Source organism: Mesoplodon densirostris, chromosome 5 (genome assembly GCF_025265405.1).
Source record: "Mesoplodon densirostris isolate mMesDen1 chromosome 5, mMesDen1 primary haplotype, whole genome shotgun sequence".
Classification (NCBI taxonomy): Eukaryota; Metazoa; Chordata; class Mammalia; order Artiodactyla; family Ziphiidae; genus Mesoplodon; species Mesoplodon densirostris.
The window spans coordinates 60,064,240-60,081,785 of record NC_082665.1 but is presented as its reverse complement, the minus strand read 5'-3'; the positions used below and the strand labels follow the sequence as shown (position 1 = coordinate 60,081,785).

The 17,546-nt window shown below is 40.3% G+C and overlaps 1 long non-coding RNA gene across 1 annotated transcript in view; it reads right to left on the bottom strand.

The window, feature by feature from the left end:
- The window catches only part of LOC132490601 (uncharacterized), an 87,008-nt gene that overhangs the window by 69,165 nt on the left and 297 nt on the right, over nt 1-17,546 (bottom strand). The window contains exon 2 of the long non-coding RNA XR_009532574.1: nt 8,088-8,202. This is a non-coding gene — a long non-coding RNA (uncharacterized LOC132490601). The remainder of the gene's footprint in view (nt 1-8,087; nt 8,203-17,546) is intronic.

Here is a 17,546-nt window from a genome sequence, read left to right as displayed (position 1 = left end):
ACATTTCTATTTATTCATTCTTAAAGCCACAAGCGTTCACAAAATGCTAGCTGATCAATTGAAAATTATTGTTTATTCCTTTAGTATTTGCGCTAACTATAAATGTACCCTAGGCATTTTAATTTCAGTTTGGGGGCTTATTTTGGAGAACAATTGTTATTTTGTCAGAATTATATTTGCATCTTATTTTTTTCTTTATTTTTAAATCTGATTTTATGATTGAAGACAGAAAGTCGTCTTTTTAAAAAATTAATTAATTAATTAATTTTGGTTGTGCTGGGTCTTGGTTGCAGCAGATGGGCTCCTTAGTTGTGGCTCGCCAGGTCCTTAGCTGCAGCATGTAGCCTCCTTAGTTGCGGCTCCAGGGCTCCTTAGCTGTGGCATGAGAACTCTTAGCTGAGGCAAGCATGTGGGATCTAGTTCCCTGACCAGGGATTGAACCCTGAACCCCTGCATTGGGAGCACAGAGTCCTGTCCACTGTGCCACCAGAGAAGTCCCCAGAAGGTCTTCTTAAAGGACTGCTTTCCCCCATAAAAATATTTATTTTAGCAAGAGCAAATAAAGATTTAAATGAGAGGAGCCTTCAACTGACCTTCAACTGATGGTCACAATAAAATTTAAAAAAAAAAAGGTTCTGAAGAACCTAGGGGCAGGACAGGAATAAAGATGCAGAGGTAGAGAATGGACTTGAGGACACGGGGAGGGGGAAGGGCAAGCTGGGATGAAGTGAGAGAGTGGCATGGACATATATACACTACCAAATGTAAAATAGATAGCTAGTGGGAAGCAGCCGCATAGCACAGGGAGATCAGCTCGGTGCTTTGTGACCACCTAGAGGGGTGGGATAGGGAGGGTGGGAGGGAGATGCAAGAGGGAGGAGATATGGGGATATATGTGTACGTATAGCTGATTCACTTTGTTATAAAGCAGAAACTAACACACCATTGTAAAGCAATTATACTCTAATAAAGGTGTTAAAAAAAAGATACAACCTATGTCACCCAAGAGAAAGGTCACAATTAATTAATTAATTAATCAAATAGAATTATATTTATTTATTTATTTATTTATTTATTTATTTTTGGCCATGTTGGGTCTTTGCTGCTGCCTGAGGGCTTTCTCTAGTTGTGGCGAGTGTGGGCTACTCTTTGTTGCGGTGTGTGGGCTTCTCAGTGCAGTGGCTTCTCTTGTTGCAGAGCATGGGCTCTAGGCGCATGGGCTTTAGTAGTTGTGGCACATGGGCTCAGCAGTTGTGGCTCACAGGCTCCAGAGCATGGGCTCAGTAGTCGTGGCACACGGGCTTAGTTGCTCTGCATGTGGGAACCACACGGGCATATGGGATCTTCCCAGACCAGGGCTCGAACCCGTGTCCTCTGCATTGGCAGGCGATGCTTAACCACTGCGCCACCAGGGAAGTCCAACAATTTAAAAGTTAGACAATACTCCCACGATTTTGCTCAGGAAGAGCAAAATGCTGTAGTATATGCCACAGATTAGGATTACCAGATAAAATACAGGACACCCAGTTAACTTTGAATTTTAGTTAGTGAATTTTTTTTAGTATAAGTCTTTGTCCTATGCTAAATTAACTTACCTGAAATTTAAATTTAACTGTGAATCCTCTATTTTTATTTGCTCTGTCTGGCAACACTACCCCAGAGAGAGTGTGAGATGGGAATCTTCATTTATTCAGTCAGCATCTGTGCCCATGGTGTAAACAGCTTGCCTCTCTGGATATGACTGTTGTTAAAGATGCATACAACATGGCCCCTTGACTCATGACAACTACATCAGCTAGTGTTCAACTGAAGAAATCATGATCTGCTTTCATGCTGGAGGGGGTGAAAGATTATCTGAAATGGACTTACTAAGAGATGCTGGTCTCTGATGCAGTAACTTTCTTAAGCACTTTTTTCATTTGACATATTAATTGAGCATCTGAACTGTTCTAGGCATTTAGGTCAGAATGAGGAACTGAATAGCTTCTTGTTAGAACAAGGAACTAAACATTCCTGTTCTTGTGATGCCTACATGCTCATAGGGGGAGAGTTTCCATGCCAATTTTAATATCCTTCGTTTTTATTCTAGAGTTGACCTGAGTTAGATGTGACTCCATGTACTGGCTTTATCACACTTGAGTACCTTGTCACTATTTAAATACATCTGCTTACTGCCCTGATCATGTTTTCTTATATATTCCTGAGGCAAAATTCTTGCTATGCCAGCATCTCTTACAGTAGATTTTATGAGAAGAGATAGCAATAAATACTGGTGTAAAAGAGAGAAAGCTTTCAGGACCATTATTCTCCTGAGAACTTTTTGTTTCTTGGCAAGTGTGCATCTCTGTATGTGTGTTTTTGTGAGTGTATCTGAGTGCATAGATGATGTGCCTCTTGAAAATGTCAGGTGTAGACAGACTGTCTCCTTTCTGAGTGAACCCTAATTTAAAAAAACATTTTCTTGACCAGTTTAGTCGCAAAAGCAAACACTTGAAGGAGTCCACTAACAACTTCTTGGGCAGAAAAGGTGGCCCCTGCTCGGAGCTTGGTTCAGCGGCAGACACTGAAATGTGGCTTGGCTCTGTCCCTTGGCTTAGTACTAGGGTGTTATGTTCCACTAGAGGCCCTGGTACCTTTTCAGAAAGGCGCCGAATCAGGCACAGACTTGCTGGCAGCCACGGCAGAGGGATTTTACTGATCCATGCCCGGATCTCAGGAAGTAACTGGCAAGAGAGAAGAAAGCAAAACAAGCAACCAAATCCCTATACACCTTATAAATTTGACTTGGAAATTTTGTCTCAAGGCTGTCAAAGAGCAGGAATAATGATTTCACTTTCTCCAAGGTCAGTTCTTGGGCATTGAGTCTTTAATGTAGAAAAAATATATATCCAATTATCTGATTATCAACTTTTTTTTTTTTTTTTTTAAGTTTTGCCATTCTCAGGTTTAAGTGACTCTGTGCCTTGAAAATAAATTTAGGTTATGCCACTCCTGGCCAAAACTATGCCTTCAGGTCACATGACTTGCTTCCAAGTTAGGGGCAAAGCCTTGAAATCATGTGCATCTACTTTGCTGTAAGACGTTTCTTTGATAATTTGAATCTCTTCTGCCAGGGATAAGTCGATTTGTCTCCATTCTGTCTGAGGTTGTGAAGCTGGGATTCCACTGGCGAGCTGGAATGTAGATTAGGTTCTGCTTGGCTTCTAACTAAACCAGGAGCCATTAGAGAGTAATCTGGGTACAGCCTCTTGCTGCCCTCTGGTGGAGAGGTGGGTATTGAGCAAGCCATAACTGCGGACTGTGGATTTCCTCAGCAAATGCTGTTAAGGTGTCTGTGTAAAGGTCCGTGGGGAATAATTACACTTAAAGCTATTAAGTTATACTCTATTGTGAAGCTAAATGTTATAATAAAATATATATTGAATGGAGTTTGAAAGGTTGCTCTATGAGTCTGATTTCTCAATAATGGGTGCTTTAATTCCACTCTCTTTTTACTTCTGTTTTTTGGGAACTCATTTCTCATCTTTTTTTCTCTAAACTCTTCCTTTTCTTCAATCATCACTTCATGTATCTTTAGATAATTATAAGATTCTTGTAAGGGGTTATCTTTACACATTTCCATAAAGTGAAAATCAGCATTTGACCCAAGAAAATTGTAATTCTTATATACTCCAGATCTTAAACTGGGATTTATACCTATACATTCAGATCAAAATCCAAACCAAAATTCACTTCAGGAATTCAAATGAAACATGTTAGTCTTGTATCTTCTGAAAGTTCCTGAGTACAAGTCAGAGGCTGTCTCCTTAAGGCTTTTGCGTGCAAATTACATTTTGAAAGAAAATGTTTGTTTTTTTAACAGCCCTAAAAATGCCAACATTTTCAAAAAGTATAGTCAGGTAGAAGCATGCTTTTTAAATTAAAACCTGTGACAGGATGCCTTTTAGAATCAAGGAAAATTTTTGGAGACTATCGTATGGGTTATTAACACATTATGCATATGTAGGCCTAGCCTTTCAAATGTGTTCCCGTGACTTCTAGAACTACTGTGTTTCTTGAATTAAGAAATTCTTGATGCCAGGCTAGTATTTGGTTCTTATTGAAAGACTTTTTTATTCATTACTTAGTTCATTCAGTATTTATTCAGCAAGTATTTACTGAGCACCCATGTGTCAGCAGGAGGGAGGATATACATCCCTGAGTGAAAGTGCTTACTGAGCTTGGTACAAATGTCTCAAGAACAAGGCAGACTGTGGGCAGTCAGTCTCATAAAAGAGAGGTAGAGAGAAAGTGAGATGGGAGTTCAGAGATGGAAGAGATAAGTTCCAGATTTGGGGGGAGGTGAACAAGGGGCATCGGAACTAGGAATTAAAGGATGAATAGGATTTGTACATAAAATTATTCTAGATGACAGAAATTTATTCTAAAGGCATTTATTTGGAAATTTATTCTAAAGGAAGAATTTTTCTCAGGAAAATAAATTATACATAGCTAATACGTGCCATGGAAATGACTTTCACCCACTCAGGTGACTTTTGAAATGTAAGAATTATTAACAGTTCAAATACTGTCAATTCTTGATCAACCTCTGTCCTTTATGTATGAGAAAAATTCTGTTTTCCTCCTCAAAATACTCTTCTCTCTTCTGACCAAAAACAGTAAAATAGGATAGAAAGAATAACTCTTTTACTCCTTTTCTCTGTCCCTATCTTTTCCTTAACTCACCAAAGCTATTCATTTGATAAATACTGTGCACTTGTTATATGCCAGATACTCTGCTAGGTCCTGGAAGGCAGCAGTTAACAAGCATACATGATCCTTTTTCTGAAAAAGCTTTTACTGGATGGTGACAGCCAGTGAAGGGATTCACCTCAGGTGAGGGGAGGATCGCCTTACACACTGTAACTGGAGGAATGGAAGATAGGATGGTGGAGGGACAGGTAAATTTGTAGGTTTGGCATTAGTAAGTTGAGAGAGTTCTTGTCTGAGGACTTCAGTTTTTTTTTCCCCATAATTACAGAAAATTCAGAGAGTGGAATTAATAAAGGGTTGGACTTTGGCTAGCCAAATGTGATGGAAGTGTAACGGGGAGAGGGGATTGATAACATTGGCGTGCCATGGACTGGGAGAATCTAAGCTGTATACAAAGAAGGGTAGTGATGTGAAGACAGTAAGAGGTTAAGGACTGGTGATCCAGTAAGGTTTATCAGATTTATAAGAAATAACTTGAGTAAGAAAGTTGAAAAGATAGAACGCTATCATCAGAAAGAAAAATGTCTGCATTTATGATATCAGATATGGAGTAATTCTGGATGGTGGCAAGATTTGGGATATGATTTGAGAGCATGTGACTGAAGTGAAGTGAATGTGAAGGTTACTGGAGCTGAGGACAGTGAAGGAACTGGGATGACAGAGGACTTGGGATGGAGAGGAACTGAAGTATTCAAGATCACTACGTCTATGAAGGGGAAAGTGAATGGGAAAAACATCTCTTCCCCAGCTTAGGAGTCCCTAGCATTTCTCCCATCATCCTAATCTGATATCCCACCACTGTATCTCCCTCAGAATCCTGGGTCTTAATGTGGCCATGCCACATGGGGACCCCTGCCCAGGCCTAGAACCCAGCTCTCCCCTCCACCTTCTTGCTCCTGTCATGCCAGGGGCTCACTGCTGAGAGATCCCAGCTCCCACTTCCCACCTGGTAGAGAAACTGGTTCTGGGAACACGGCAGGATGTAAGCTCCCACTCTGAGTGCCAGAGCTTGTTGGGGGTGAGGGTGACCCAAGCTGAGGGAAGATGTGCTCCTGCTGCTTTAATCTTGATGGTGGAAAGCATTTTTCTGTAACAATCCTGGAATCCATAGTTGTCCTCTATAGAACCAATGGCCGGGACATCATTGGCCGGAACCAATCACATGAGTGATTGGAGGAAAGTGGCTTTGGGGCGCTGGCTCTGGTTCCTCATAATCATGTTTTACGTTCACTTTATGGGCGAAGATGTTCAGTTTCAAACAATGCACTTAGAAATGGCTTTTCTAAATTAGGAATTGTCTGTATTAAAATTGTATGCTTGTCCCTAAATACTTCAGAAAACAGAGTGGCAAAAATAATGCTATCTATCAATGGGCATTTTTTCTTTACATTTCTATGAGCTTCTAGGAGTTGAGACGGATTGATTGCCAGCAATGATGCTAAAAGAGTGCTTTGAGTTTATAATTTAGATATTTTAACATTTTTTTTTTTTTTTTTGCGGTACGCGGGCCTCTCACTGTTGTGGCCTCTCCCGTTGCGGAGCGCAGGCTCCGGATGCGCAGGCTCAGCGGCCATGGCTCACGGGCCCAGCCGCTCCACGGCATGTGGGATCTTCCCAGACCGGGGCACGAACCCGTGTCCCCTGCATTGGCAGGCGGACTCTCAATCACTGCGCCACCAGGGAAGCCCTAGATATTTTAACATTTTAAAATATTATTTATCATGTTATGAGGTCATTTGTGTTCACTGAACACAATTCTGAAAATGAAAAGATAAAACTTTTGTACTCTCACCAACCAGAAACAAAAATCATCAATATCTTGGTACCATTTTCACTCCAGATATACATTTCTCTTTGCCCCTTCCCCAACTTGGAGTCATATAAAATTTTGTAATGCCTTCCATTCATTTAATATAATGTGAGCATTTCCCTGTGCCACTGCCTATCTTTAAAAAATGACTGTGGCAGAGTCTTCTAGCTGTTCATCAAAATCCATTTCCTTCTCCTTGGGCATGCAGCTAGACTACATTTCCAGGCTCCTCTGCAGTTACGTGTAGCCAAAAGAATAGGAATGCATGTGATGTGTGCTATTCCTGGGCCAATGCTTTTAAGAGGCAGGTGTGTATCCTTTATGTTATCTTTTCTTACAGCTAGATGTAGATGATGACAAGGCCCTAGGGGAATTCAAAGTCAAAGGATGGAAGGAGACTAAAATTTTGAATAATCATGTATTGAACACAATGTGGGTGAGAATAAACATCTATTGTGCTTGAACCATTATATATTTGGGGGTCTGTTTGTTACAGCAATTTTGCCTACTCTGTTTTTCATTGTATGGATGTACCTTAATTTTTTAAGAGATATGTTTCTTGTTAGCCTGTAATAGGTTATTGACAATGGACCCAGTGACTGAATTGGGTCTCTCTGTGTCCACACCTCTTTGCAATACATCTTTACTGCTTTTTCCAACAAGAGCTCATGTTTGTTTCCCCATTTTTTGAATCTATTCTGCCCTTCTGACTTGTTTTGACCAATAAAGTGTGATGGAAGTGGCATTTGGGGACTTCTGAGTTCAGACTCTAAGAGGCCGTACAGCATCTGCTTTTGCTCAGGGTGGATCCATCTGCTGCATAAAGAAGTCCAGGTTATCCTATTGGAGAGGGAGTCTACATGGGGAGATGGGTCCTAGAGGATAGATGCCACGTGGAGAGAGAAACCACATAGAGGAGAACCAAGGCCCCACACATATGTGTGAGCCCGGTTAATGCCACGGAAAAAGAGAGACCCAGCCATCCCAGTTCACCCTCAGTCATTTGAGTCATCCCAATGGGAGTGCCAGACTTGTGAGTGAGGCCATTGTAGGTCCTCTAGACCCAGTAGAGCCCTCCCAGCCAACACTATGTGGATGAGAGACAAGCCATCCCTTCTGAGCTCTGCCCAAACTCCTGACCCACAGAACTGTAAGTAATAAAATGATTAAGTCGTGAATATGTTGACTAACCAGCAATAAATAACTGATACATGGATACTTATATGTTTCTGAAGTTTTGTTCCTGTAAATGACACTGATAAGCATCTTTGTACCAGCTTCGATTTTGTGCTGCTGAACTTGTTTAAGTCTGGAAATTGAGTAAGGAGTCATGTCTCCTCTCCATTTTGGTGCTCAGATTAGGTTTCTGGTCCCTGCTATATAAATGAAGTAATATTTTAATAGGCTGCTATCTATTCAATTCCTACAGGCACCATGATCAATTAGCTACTACTAAAGATTCCTGCTAGTCAAAATATTTGGTTAACATTTTGCCTCTATTGCCCATTATAGTAAATGCACTAACCTTGTCTCTTGTAGTTAATTGTTGCCACTTGGCCTTTGTCATTCTGGGATCCCATCATTTTCAGTGAAATCATGGAGCCGATTTCAATGGCAGTATCTTCTACCATCACCATAGCCTACAGAAGACAGCCATCACAGAACTTTGTGAGGACACAAAAGTAGCCCGTCATTAATGACTTTCTCAATGTCTCAGTGGGGTGAGTGACCTCTCAAAGGACACAGTTGGGGGTGGATGGGTGTGCAAGTCAGATTATATATGCACCCCATCATTCCAATCTCTCTGAGTCTTTGACTCCTCCTTCTACATTGTGCCAGGAAAAATCTGGTATTTTACCTTCAGTGAGTATAGGCTATAGTTGAGTTCAAGTTTCAAGCAACCAAGAAAATCATTAGACACACTTCTAACTGTAAGATCTTTTTTATTTTTTTGGTTGCACCACGCAGCATGCAGGATCCTAGGTCCACGACCAGGGATCGAACCCGCACCCCCTGCAGTGGAAGTGTGCAGTCTTAACCATTGGACCACAGGGGAAGTCCTTAACTAACATCTTTAGTAACTGTAATAATGACCCATTATCAATACATTTGGTCTAATCCAGTGTTTTATATTCCTTCCTCTTTTAGTCTAATAACTTAAAATCCACTATTATTTCCATTTCTGTCAATTAGCAACATTTTGCAATTATTTTGGAGTAAACCATCTCCTTCCATGTCAGACTTTGTACTTGTCCCCTTGGAGCAAACTGATATCTGAACTGGGTTAGCTCTAGAGGTGATGAGAAGTAGTTGGAGTGGGTCTTGAGGTTATTATGGGGTCTTAACACAAGTTCCCTCAGACACAAGAAGGCAAGCAACTCCAAGATTCTCAGCTTTTCCTAAGTCAAACTAGATGGTTCCTATTCCAAGTCTCAGAGTTCTTCTTACCAGTCAGTGCCCTAACTTTCACATACAAGATCTTCAAATCTATGAATTCAATTCTGGTTGAAATTCTGTAACCCACAAAATTAAATTCTGGGTCAAGGTCAGCCCTGCAGCTATAAGAAATAGGTGATTCTTTTAGAGCCACTATAGAAACTCTCTGATTCTCTGTGACTTGAGCTAAGAGTTAATGATCTGAGGTTGTTATTTCTTGTAGAAGCATCACTGCTATCAAAACGGTCATCTGGTCCCTCTTAGGGCCACAGAAGGCATTTCATCACAATCAACCACAGGTGATTAAGTGTGATGCCACAGAGTATCATGGATACTCAAATCCCATTTCCCCTTGCTAAAGAGATCACTATGGTGTTCAAAGCTAAGGATAAGCTCAGAGCAACCTCAGAATCCCATTTTGAGGGGCTGTTTCTTAGGACCACTTCTTGTTTAAGAATCATGTTAGTAAAACAGACTCATACTAAGTATTTCACCAGAGAGAATTTAATATAATGAACTGGTTAAATAGATGTTTAAGAACTTAAAAGCACACATGCAACACTGAGGTAACACAGAGATAACTGCTGAAAGCAGTTATAAGCCCTGGAGCTGGGGAGACAAGGAGAAGACTAGAATTTAGATTGTTGGAGGAAGTGATATGCAGAACTGGGACTCAGATCTTTGACAAAAGAACATCATCCAGGTGCTGTTAGTACCTTAGAGGGGTCAATTAGTTCTGCCAGTGTGTAAAAATGAGTCAGGGACTAGAAGCAACTGTCATTACCTGGGATGAAGAGCTGTTGCCTGGCAACACTACCAGGAATAAGAAAACAAACAGGAATTTCTCTCCTCCTCCGGCCTTCCAATCTCCCTCTAGTGGTCCATATGGGTATAACCACCAGCCGGCAAAGACCATGTGGTTTTGCAGAATCCCAGCCCCGCATCACAGAGCAAAGTATAGAAGCATGAGATTAGAGCTGAAAGACCGTAGCTGGATGGGCCAAAAAATGTATGTCTCCGAATATGCTGGTGTATGCACGCACACTCACACACACACACACATCCTAAGAGTTTGATACACACTTAACGTTAAAAATAATTTTTTCTCATTACAATAGCAACATGTATTTCTTTCCTTTAGAAAGTACAAATAAGCTCATAGAAGAAAAAAAGATCCATCCTACTGCTGAAAATATAATCATTGTTAACACCTTCATTTAGATCCTTCCAGACCTTTTTCTCTGTGTGGAGGTATATTTTTGCATGTAATCACATTGTACATAGAGTTTTCTAAACTGCTTTAGAAAACATCTTAATGTATGGTAAACAATTGCACACATCAACACATATTAATTTATTTACAACAGTGGATTCCAAACTGTTCCTAGGAAGTGTCTTATGAGGTACTTCTAGGAGCCTGGGCAGGAGGCCTTTATGGGAGGGCCCTGCATTCTCCTTTGAGAGAGAACCACTACAATTCTGCTTTTACTGTTTTATATATTTGATTTCTGTGTTAAGATTTTGTGGGGGAAAAAGAATTCCACTGCCAAAATATTAGAAAACCACTGATTCATTGTGTGAATATATCAATTTCCATTTTCATGATTACAACAGCAAAGGATCACTTTGTATCTGAATTTTTGTCCAAAGTCCTAGTAACATGAGACACCATGCTTTTACTCTTTGTCTATATGACAATACCGCAAAATTATTTTAATCTGTATTTTTTGAATTGCTAATGAGATGGACAAGGTTCTGTCTATTTCATGGTCATTTGTGTCTGTGGCAGTCTTTCTTTGCAAATTTGAAATTTTAAAAACGTAGCCGTAAATCCTTACTTTCTCCCTAATATACAGAACACACACCTCTTCCATATCCCCCAGTTCAAGGAAACTCTAATTTTAAATATCCACTGCTCGCCCAGAACCCATCTCCCTGCCCTCCCCTCTTGGTAATGATCTTCCTTCACTGACAACATAGGAGCTCCCTCATCTTTCTGTTACCGTACCCCAAACATAGCCATGTCTAAAGCTATCTTGATTTTTCTTCCTGGCTCAGAGGATAAAGGCTTTTTGATCTTTAAGACAACCCTCTACCTAAGCTCTTGATCCCACCTTTGCTTGTCTCCTCTGGGATGATGCTCACAAACTTTGTTGAATGAATAATGGATCTTTCTTCATCAGTTCTCTCACCTTTATCTCTTTAGTAGGTCCAGCTTCTCTCACTCTTTTGGCCCCATTTCTCTTAGCCTGTTCAGATGATGAAACAATTTCTGTCTGTGAGGGTCAGTTTTATGGGTCAACTTGACTAGGCTGGGGCACCCAGTTATTCAATCAAACGTGAGTCTAGGTGTTGTTGTGAAGGCATCCTGTAGATGTCATTATCAACTACAATCAGTTGACTGTATGTGAAGGAGATTATCCTGGGTTATCTGGATGAGCCTGATCCAATCAGTTTAAAAGACCTTGAAAACAGAACTGTGGTTTCCCTGAGGACAAGAACGAGAAGAAATTCCATCTGTAGACTGCAGCTTCAGCTCCTGCCTGAGTTTCCAGACTGCCATTTACGATGGCCTGCCCTTTGGACTTCAGGCTTGACTATTCAACCCTTACAGGCATGTGAGCCAATTTCTTTTCAAAAGTATATATATATATCACCTACTGGTTCTGTTTGACTGGTGGAACCCTAACTGATACACTATCCTTAAAATTAGAACAAAACAAAACTATACGCTGCTTGATCCTACATCTCTCTGTTATGACATAAACTCTGTCTTCCCTTCTCATCTAAGCCGCTAAAAACGTTATCCTATATTCACCATCTCTACTCCCTCCCTTTGCAATTACCCTTTGAGCTACAGTCCCATTTATTCAACTGGCGAATTGGACATACTCCTGTGGGCAGCCCATAGGCAATCTCAAACTCAGTACGTCAAAAGTTATCTCATTATTCCTATTATTTAGGTGTATCTAAATTTGTTCTTCTTTTGGATGCCACATGTCACTCAAGGCAAAAGTCTGGAAGTCATACTAGACATTTAAATACCTAAATACTAGACATCTAAATAAGTCATACTGTCCATCTTCAGTGCCAGTGTTGGAATTCAGGTCTTCATTATCTCCTGCCTCAGCTTTTGTAACAGATCCCCTTAAGTCCCTTCCTCCAGTCTCATCTCCTTCAAATCTATTCTCCAGAGTGCTCGTCCTCTGATGCAAGGTGCCAAAATTGCCCAGCCTAAATCTCAGTGACTCCTTTGTCACCTCCAGAAAGGGATCCCTAAAGCAGACCACCATCACAAGGAGCTTTAAAAAAACCCAGATTAGATTACTACAAGCAACTCTATGCCAATCAAACGGACAACCTGGAAGAAATGGACAATTTCTTAGAAATGCACAACCTGCCAAGACTGAATCAGGAAGAAACAGAAAATATGAACAGACCAATCACAAGCACTGAAACTGAAACTGTGATTAAAAAGCTTCCAACAAACAAAAGCCCAGGACCAGATGGCTTCACAGGAGAATTCTATCAAACATTTAGAGAAGAGCGAACACCTATCCTTCTCAAACTCTTCCAAAATATAGCAGAGGGAGGAACACTCCCAAACTCATTCTACGAGGCCACCATCACCCTGATACCAAAACCAGAGAAGGATGTCACAAAGAAAGAAAACTACAGGCCAATATCACCGATGAACATAGATGCAAAAATCCTCAGCAAAATACTAGCAAACAGAATCCAACAGCACATTAAAAGGATCATACACCATGATCAAGTGGGGTTTATTCCAGGAATGCAAGGATTCTTCAATATACGCAAATCAATCAATCTGATACACCATATTAACAAATTGAAGGAGAAAAACCATATGGTCATCTCAATAGATGCAGAGAAAGCTTTCGACAAAATTCAACACCCATTTATGATAAAAACCCTCCAGAAAGTAGGCATACAGGGAACTTTCCTCAACATAATAAAGGCCATATATGACAAACCCACAGCCAACATCATCCTCAATGGTGAAAAACTGAAAGCATTTCCACTAAGATCAAGAACAAGACAAGGTTGTCCACTCTCACCACTCTTATTCAACATAGTTTTGGAAGTTTTAGCCACAGCAATCAGAGAAGAAAAGGAAATAAAAGGAATCCAAATCAGAAAAGAAGAAGTAAAGCTGTCACTGTTTGCAGATGACATGATACTATACATAGAGAATCCTAAAGATGCTATCAGAAAACTACTAGATGCAAGTGGTAGTTTGATAGGGATTGCATTGAGTCTATAGATTGCTTTGGGTAGTAGAGTCATTTTCACAATGTTGATTCTTCCAATCCAAGAACATGGTATATCTCTTCATCTATTTGTATCATCTTTAATTTCTACTACTAAAAACTACTGGATTTGGTAAAAAAGCAGGATGCAAAATTAATGCACAGAAATCTCTTGCATTCCCTTACACTAATGATTTAAAATCTGAAAGTGAAATTAAGAAAACACTCCCATTTACCATTGCAAAAAAAGAATAAAATATCTAGGAATAAACCTACCTAAGGGACAAAAGATCTGTGTGCAGAAGATTATAAGACACTAATGAAAGAAATTAAAGATGATACAAATAGATGGAGAGATATACCATGTTCTTGGATTGGAAGAATCAACATTGTGAAAATGACTCTACTACCCAAAGCAATCTACAGACTCAATGCAATCCCTATCAAACTACCACTGGCATTTTTCACAGAACAAAAAATTCCACAATTTGTATGGAAACACAAAAGACCCCAATTGGCCAAAGCAATCTTGAGAATGAAAAATGGAGCTGGAGGAATCAGGCTCCCTGACTTCAGACTATACTACAAAGTTAAAGTAATCAAGACAGTATGGTACTGGCACAAAAACAGAAATATAGATCAATGGAACAGGATAGAAAGCCCAGAGATAAACCCACGCACATATGGTCACCTTATGTTTGATAAAGGAGGCAGGACTGTACAGTGGAGAAAGGACAGCCTCTTCAATAAGTGGTGATGGGAAAACTGGACAGGGACATGTAAATGTATGAGATTAGATCACTCCCTAACACCATACACAAAAATAAGCTCAAAATGGATTAAAGACCTAAATGTAAGGCCAGACACTATCAAACTCTTAGAGGAAAACATAGGCAGAACACTCCATGACATAAATCACAGCAAGATCCTTTTGGACCCACCTCCTAGAGAAATGGAAATAAAAACAAAAATAAACAAATGGGACCTAATGAAACTTCAAAGCTTTTGCACAGCAAAGAAAACCATAAACAAGACGAAAAGACAACCCTGAGAATGGGAGAAAATATTTGCAAATGAAGCGACTGACAAAGGATTAATCTCCAAAATTTACAAGCAGCTCATGCAGCTCAATAGCAAAAAAACAAACAACCCAATCCAAAAATGGGCAGAAGACCTAAACAGACATTTCTCCAAAGAAGATATACAGATTGCCAACAAACACATGAAAGAATGCTCAACATCTTTACTCATTAGAGAAATGCAAATCAAAACTACAATGAGATATCATCTCACACCAGTCAGAATGGCCATCATCAAAAAATCTACAAACAATAAATGCTGGAGAGGGTGTGGAGAAAAGGGAACACTCTTGCACTGCTGGTGGGAATGTGAATTGGTACAGCCACTATGGAGAACGATATGGAGGTTCCTTAAAGAACTACAAATAGAACTACCATACGACCCAGCAATCCCAGTACTGGGCATATACCCTGAGAAAACCATAATTCAAAAAGAGTCATGTACCAAAATGTTCATTGCAGCTCTATTTACAATAGCCAGGACATGGAAACAACCTAAGTCTCCATCATCGGATGAATGGATAAAGAAGATGTGGCACATATATACAATGGAATATTACTCAGCCCTAAAAAGAAATGAAATTAAGCTATTTGTAATGAGGTGGATGGACCTAGAGTCTGTCATACAGAGTGAAGTAAGTCAGAAAGAGAAAGACAAATACCGTATGCTAACACATATATATGGAATTTAAGAAAAAAAAAAAGGTCATGAAGAACCTAGGGGTAAGACAGGAATAAAGACACAGACCTACTAGAGAATGGACTTGAGGATATGGGGAGGGGGAAGGGTAAGCTGTGACAAAGTGAGAGAGTGACATGGACATATATACACTACCAAACGTAAAATAGATAGCTAGTGGGAAGCAGCCGCATAGCACAGGGAGATCAGCTCGGTGCTTTGTGACCACCTAGAGGAGTGGGATGGGGAGGGTGGGAGGGAGGGAGACGCAAGAGGGAAGAGATATGGGAACATATGTATATGTATAGCTGATTCACTTTGTTATAAAGCAGAAACTAACACACCATTGTAAAGCAATTATACTCCAATAAAGATGTAAAAAAAAAAAAAAACCCAGATTAGAGCCCTACTCAGACATAATGAATAAGAATGTCCAAAGTGGGGCCTGAAACTTTTCTAAATATTTTTTAAAAACTATCCAGGTAATTATGATCAACCAGGTTTGGGAATCACCAGCCTTCAGTGTAAATCCAAATTCTGTCCCTGATCTGACACCACTACTCCCAGCTTCATTCCTCACAACACATCATGCTCCAGCAATACTGACTCAGCCAGGACTAATGATTCTTCCAACTCATGTTGTTTACCATCTCTCTGTCAGGAATGTCTTCTTCCCTTATCTGCCTGGGAAATTCCTACTTGTCTTTCAAAAATTCTATTCAAGCATCATCTAGTCTCTTATTTAGCCAGTAAATATTGACAGACTAGTAAAATTGTACACATTAACTATGTGCAGTTCTCTGTATATCAATTTTACCTCAACAAAGCTGTTAAAGCCTTATTGAGGTCTTACTACACACCAGGCTCTGAGTTAAGCATTGTGATATAAAGATCAGTAAGCTACACTGGTAGTACTGCCTTCAGTCAGCTCACATGCCATTGGAGAAGGAGACATACAAATATACAAATTAATACAGTACAGTGAGGTAAATTCTGTGAGAGTCTGCGGTAGCCTGAATAATGACCCCCCAAAGACAGCCACGTCCTAATCACCCAAATCTATGAATATGTTTACTTACATTGCAAAACAGATTGTATAGATATGATTAAGTTAAAGACTCTGAAATGAGAAGAGTATCCTGGGTTATTTTGGTGGGCTCAGTGTCATCACTAGGGTCCTTTTAAGATGAAGGCAGGCAGAAGGGTGAGAGAGAAAGAGAGGCTGGAGGGAGATTGGAAGATGCTATGCTACTGACTTTGCAAATGGAGGATGGAGACATGAGCCAAGGAATGCAGGTGGCCTCTAGAAGTTGAAAAAAGCAAGAAAATGAATTCTCCACTAGAGCTTCCAGAAGGATCCAGCCCTGCCAACTTTAGTCCAGTGAGATCCATTTTGGACTTCTAACCTCCAAAAATGTAATATAATAACTGTGTTGTTTTAAGTGACTATGTTTGTAGTAATGTGTTACAGCAGCAATAGGAGGCTAATACAGAGGCCAGCACAGGGCACTACGGTTGTACATAAAGTCCTCTCTACATCAAGCTATGGAGTGGGAATGGGATGCTCAGGAAGAATTACCTAGAGGTGATGACACCAGAGCTGAGGGCGATTGTGTTTCAGGGAAATGGCCCAGATAGAGAAATTAATATGTACAAAGGCACATACAGAGAACATGCAAAGTGTTTCAGTTTGGCGTGGCTACTTGTATTAAACAGTAAAAATAATATCAACAATACTAATTTTGCTAAGAGTAAATACTGTTTGTATGCCAGACACTATTCTAAAGCACTTTTTAACTGTGAGCACTTTACAAGTTTGTATTATTATCTTCAGTTTACCTGTAGGAACACTAAGATTTGGAGGAGTTAGGTAACTTTCCTGAGATCATAGAGCTAGTAAAGGGCAGATCTAGAATCAGAACCTTGCTGGTCTGTCTTCAAAACCCACTAACTGCCTCTCTAATACATTGCGCGGGGGGCCTTAAGTAAGCTGGCATCAGGGTAGCTGAAGATAAATGAACTATTAGAAAGATATAAATGAGGTGAGGATCAGGAAAGCTTGGAATACCGTCTTGTTTTGGACACTGATAGAAGATGGGGTTGATGGAGAGTCAGACGGCCTCCAAGTTTCTATGACTGTGGTTTTGCTGCTGCTCCAGGTAGAGCCTTCCTTGACTAACTTAAATTATTTCTGCGTTACAAATGCGCACTTTGCATAAGCCTCTTTATTTCATTTCTTCCTTTTCCGCTAATGGTTGAGGTGGAGATGGGGGCGTATGCACCAACTCAACTGCGGGCCTCACTTTCCACATCTGTAAAATACCTTGAAGTAGTTCAAAAACTGGTTGTGCTTCAGAATCCCGTGGGGAAGCATAAACACAAGACCCCATTCCGAGATTCTGATTGAGTAGTACCGGGATGCGGCTCCCCCAAATTCTCCCAAGTAATTCTGATACGCGGCCAGGTATTAGTGACCAGGGGCTGGATGACTCTCTGGGTTTTTCAGGTTCACCGTACTT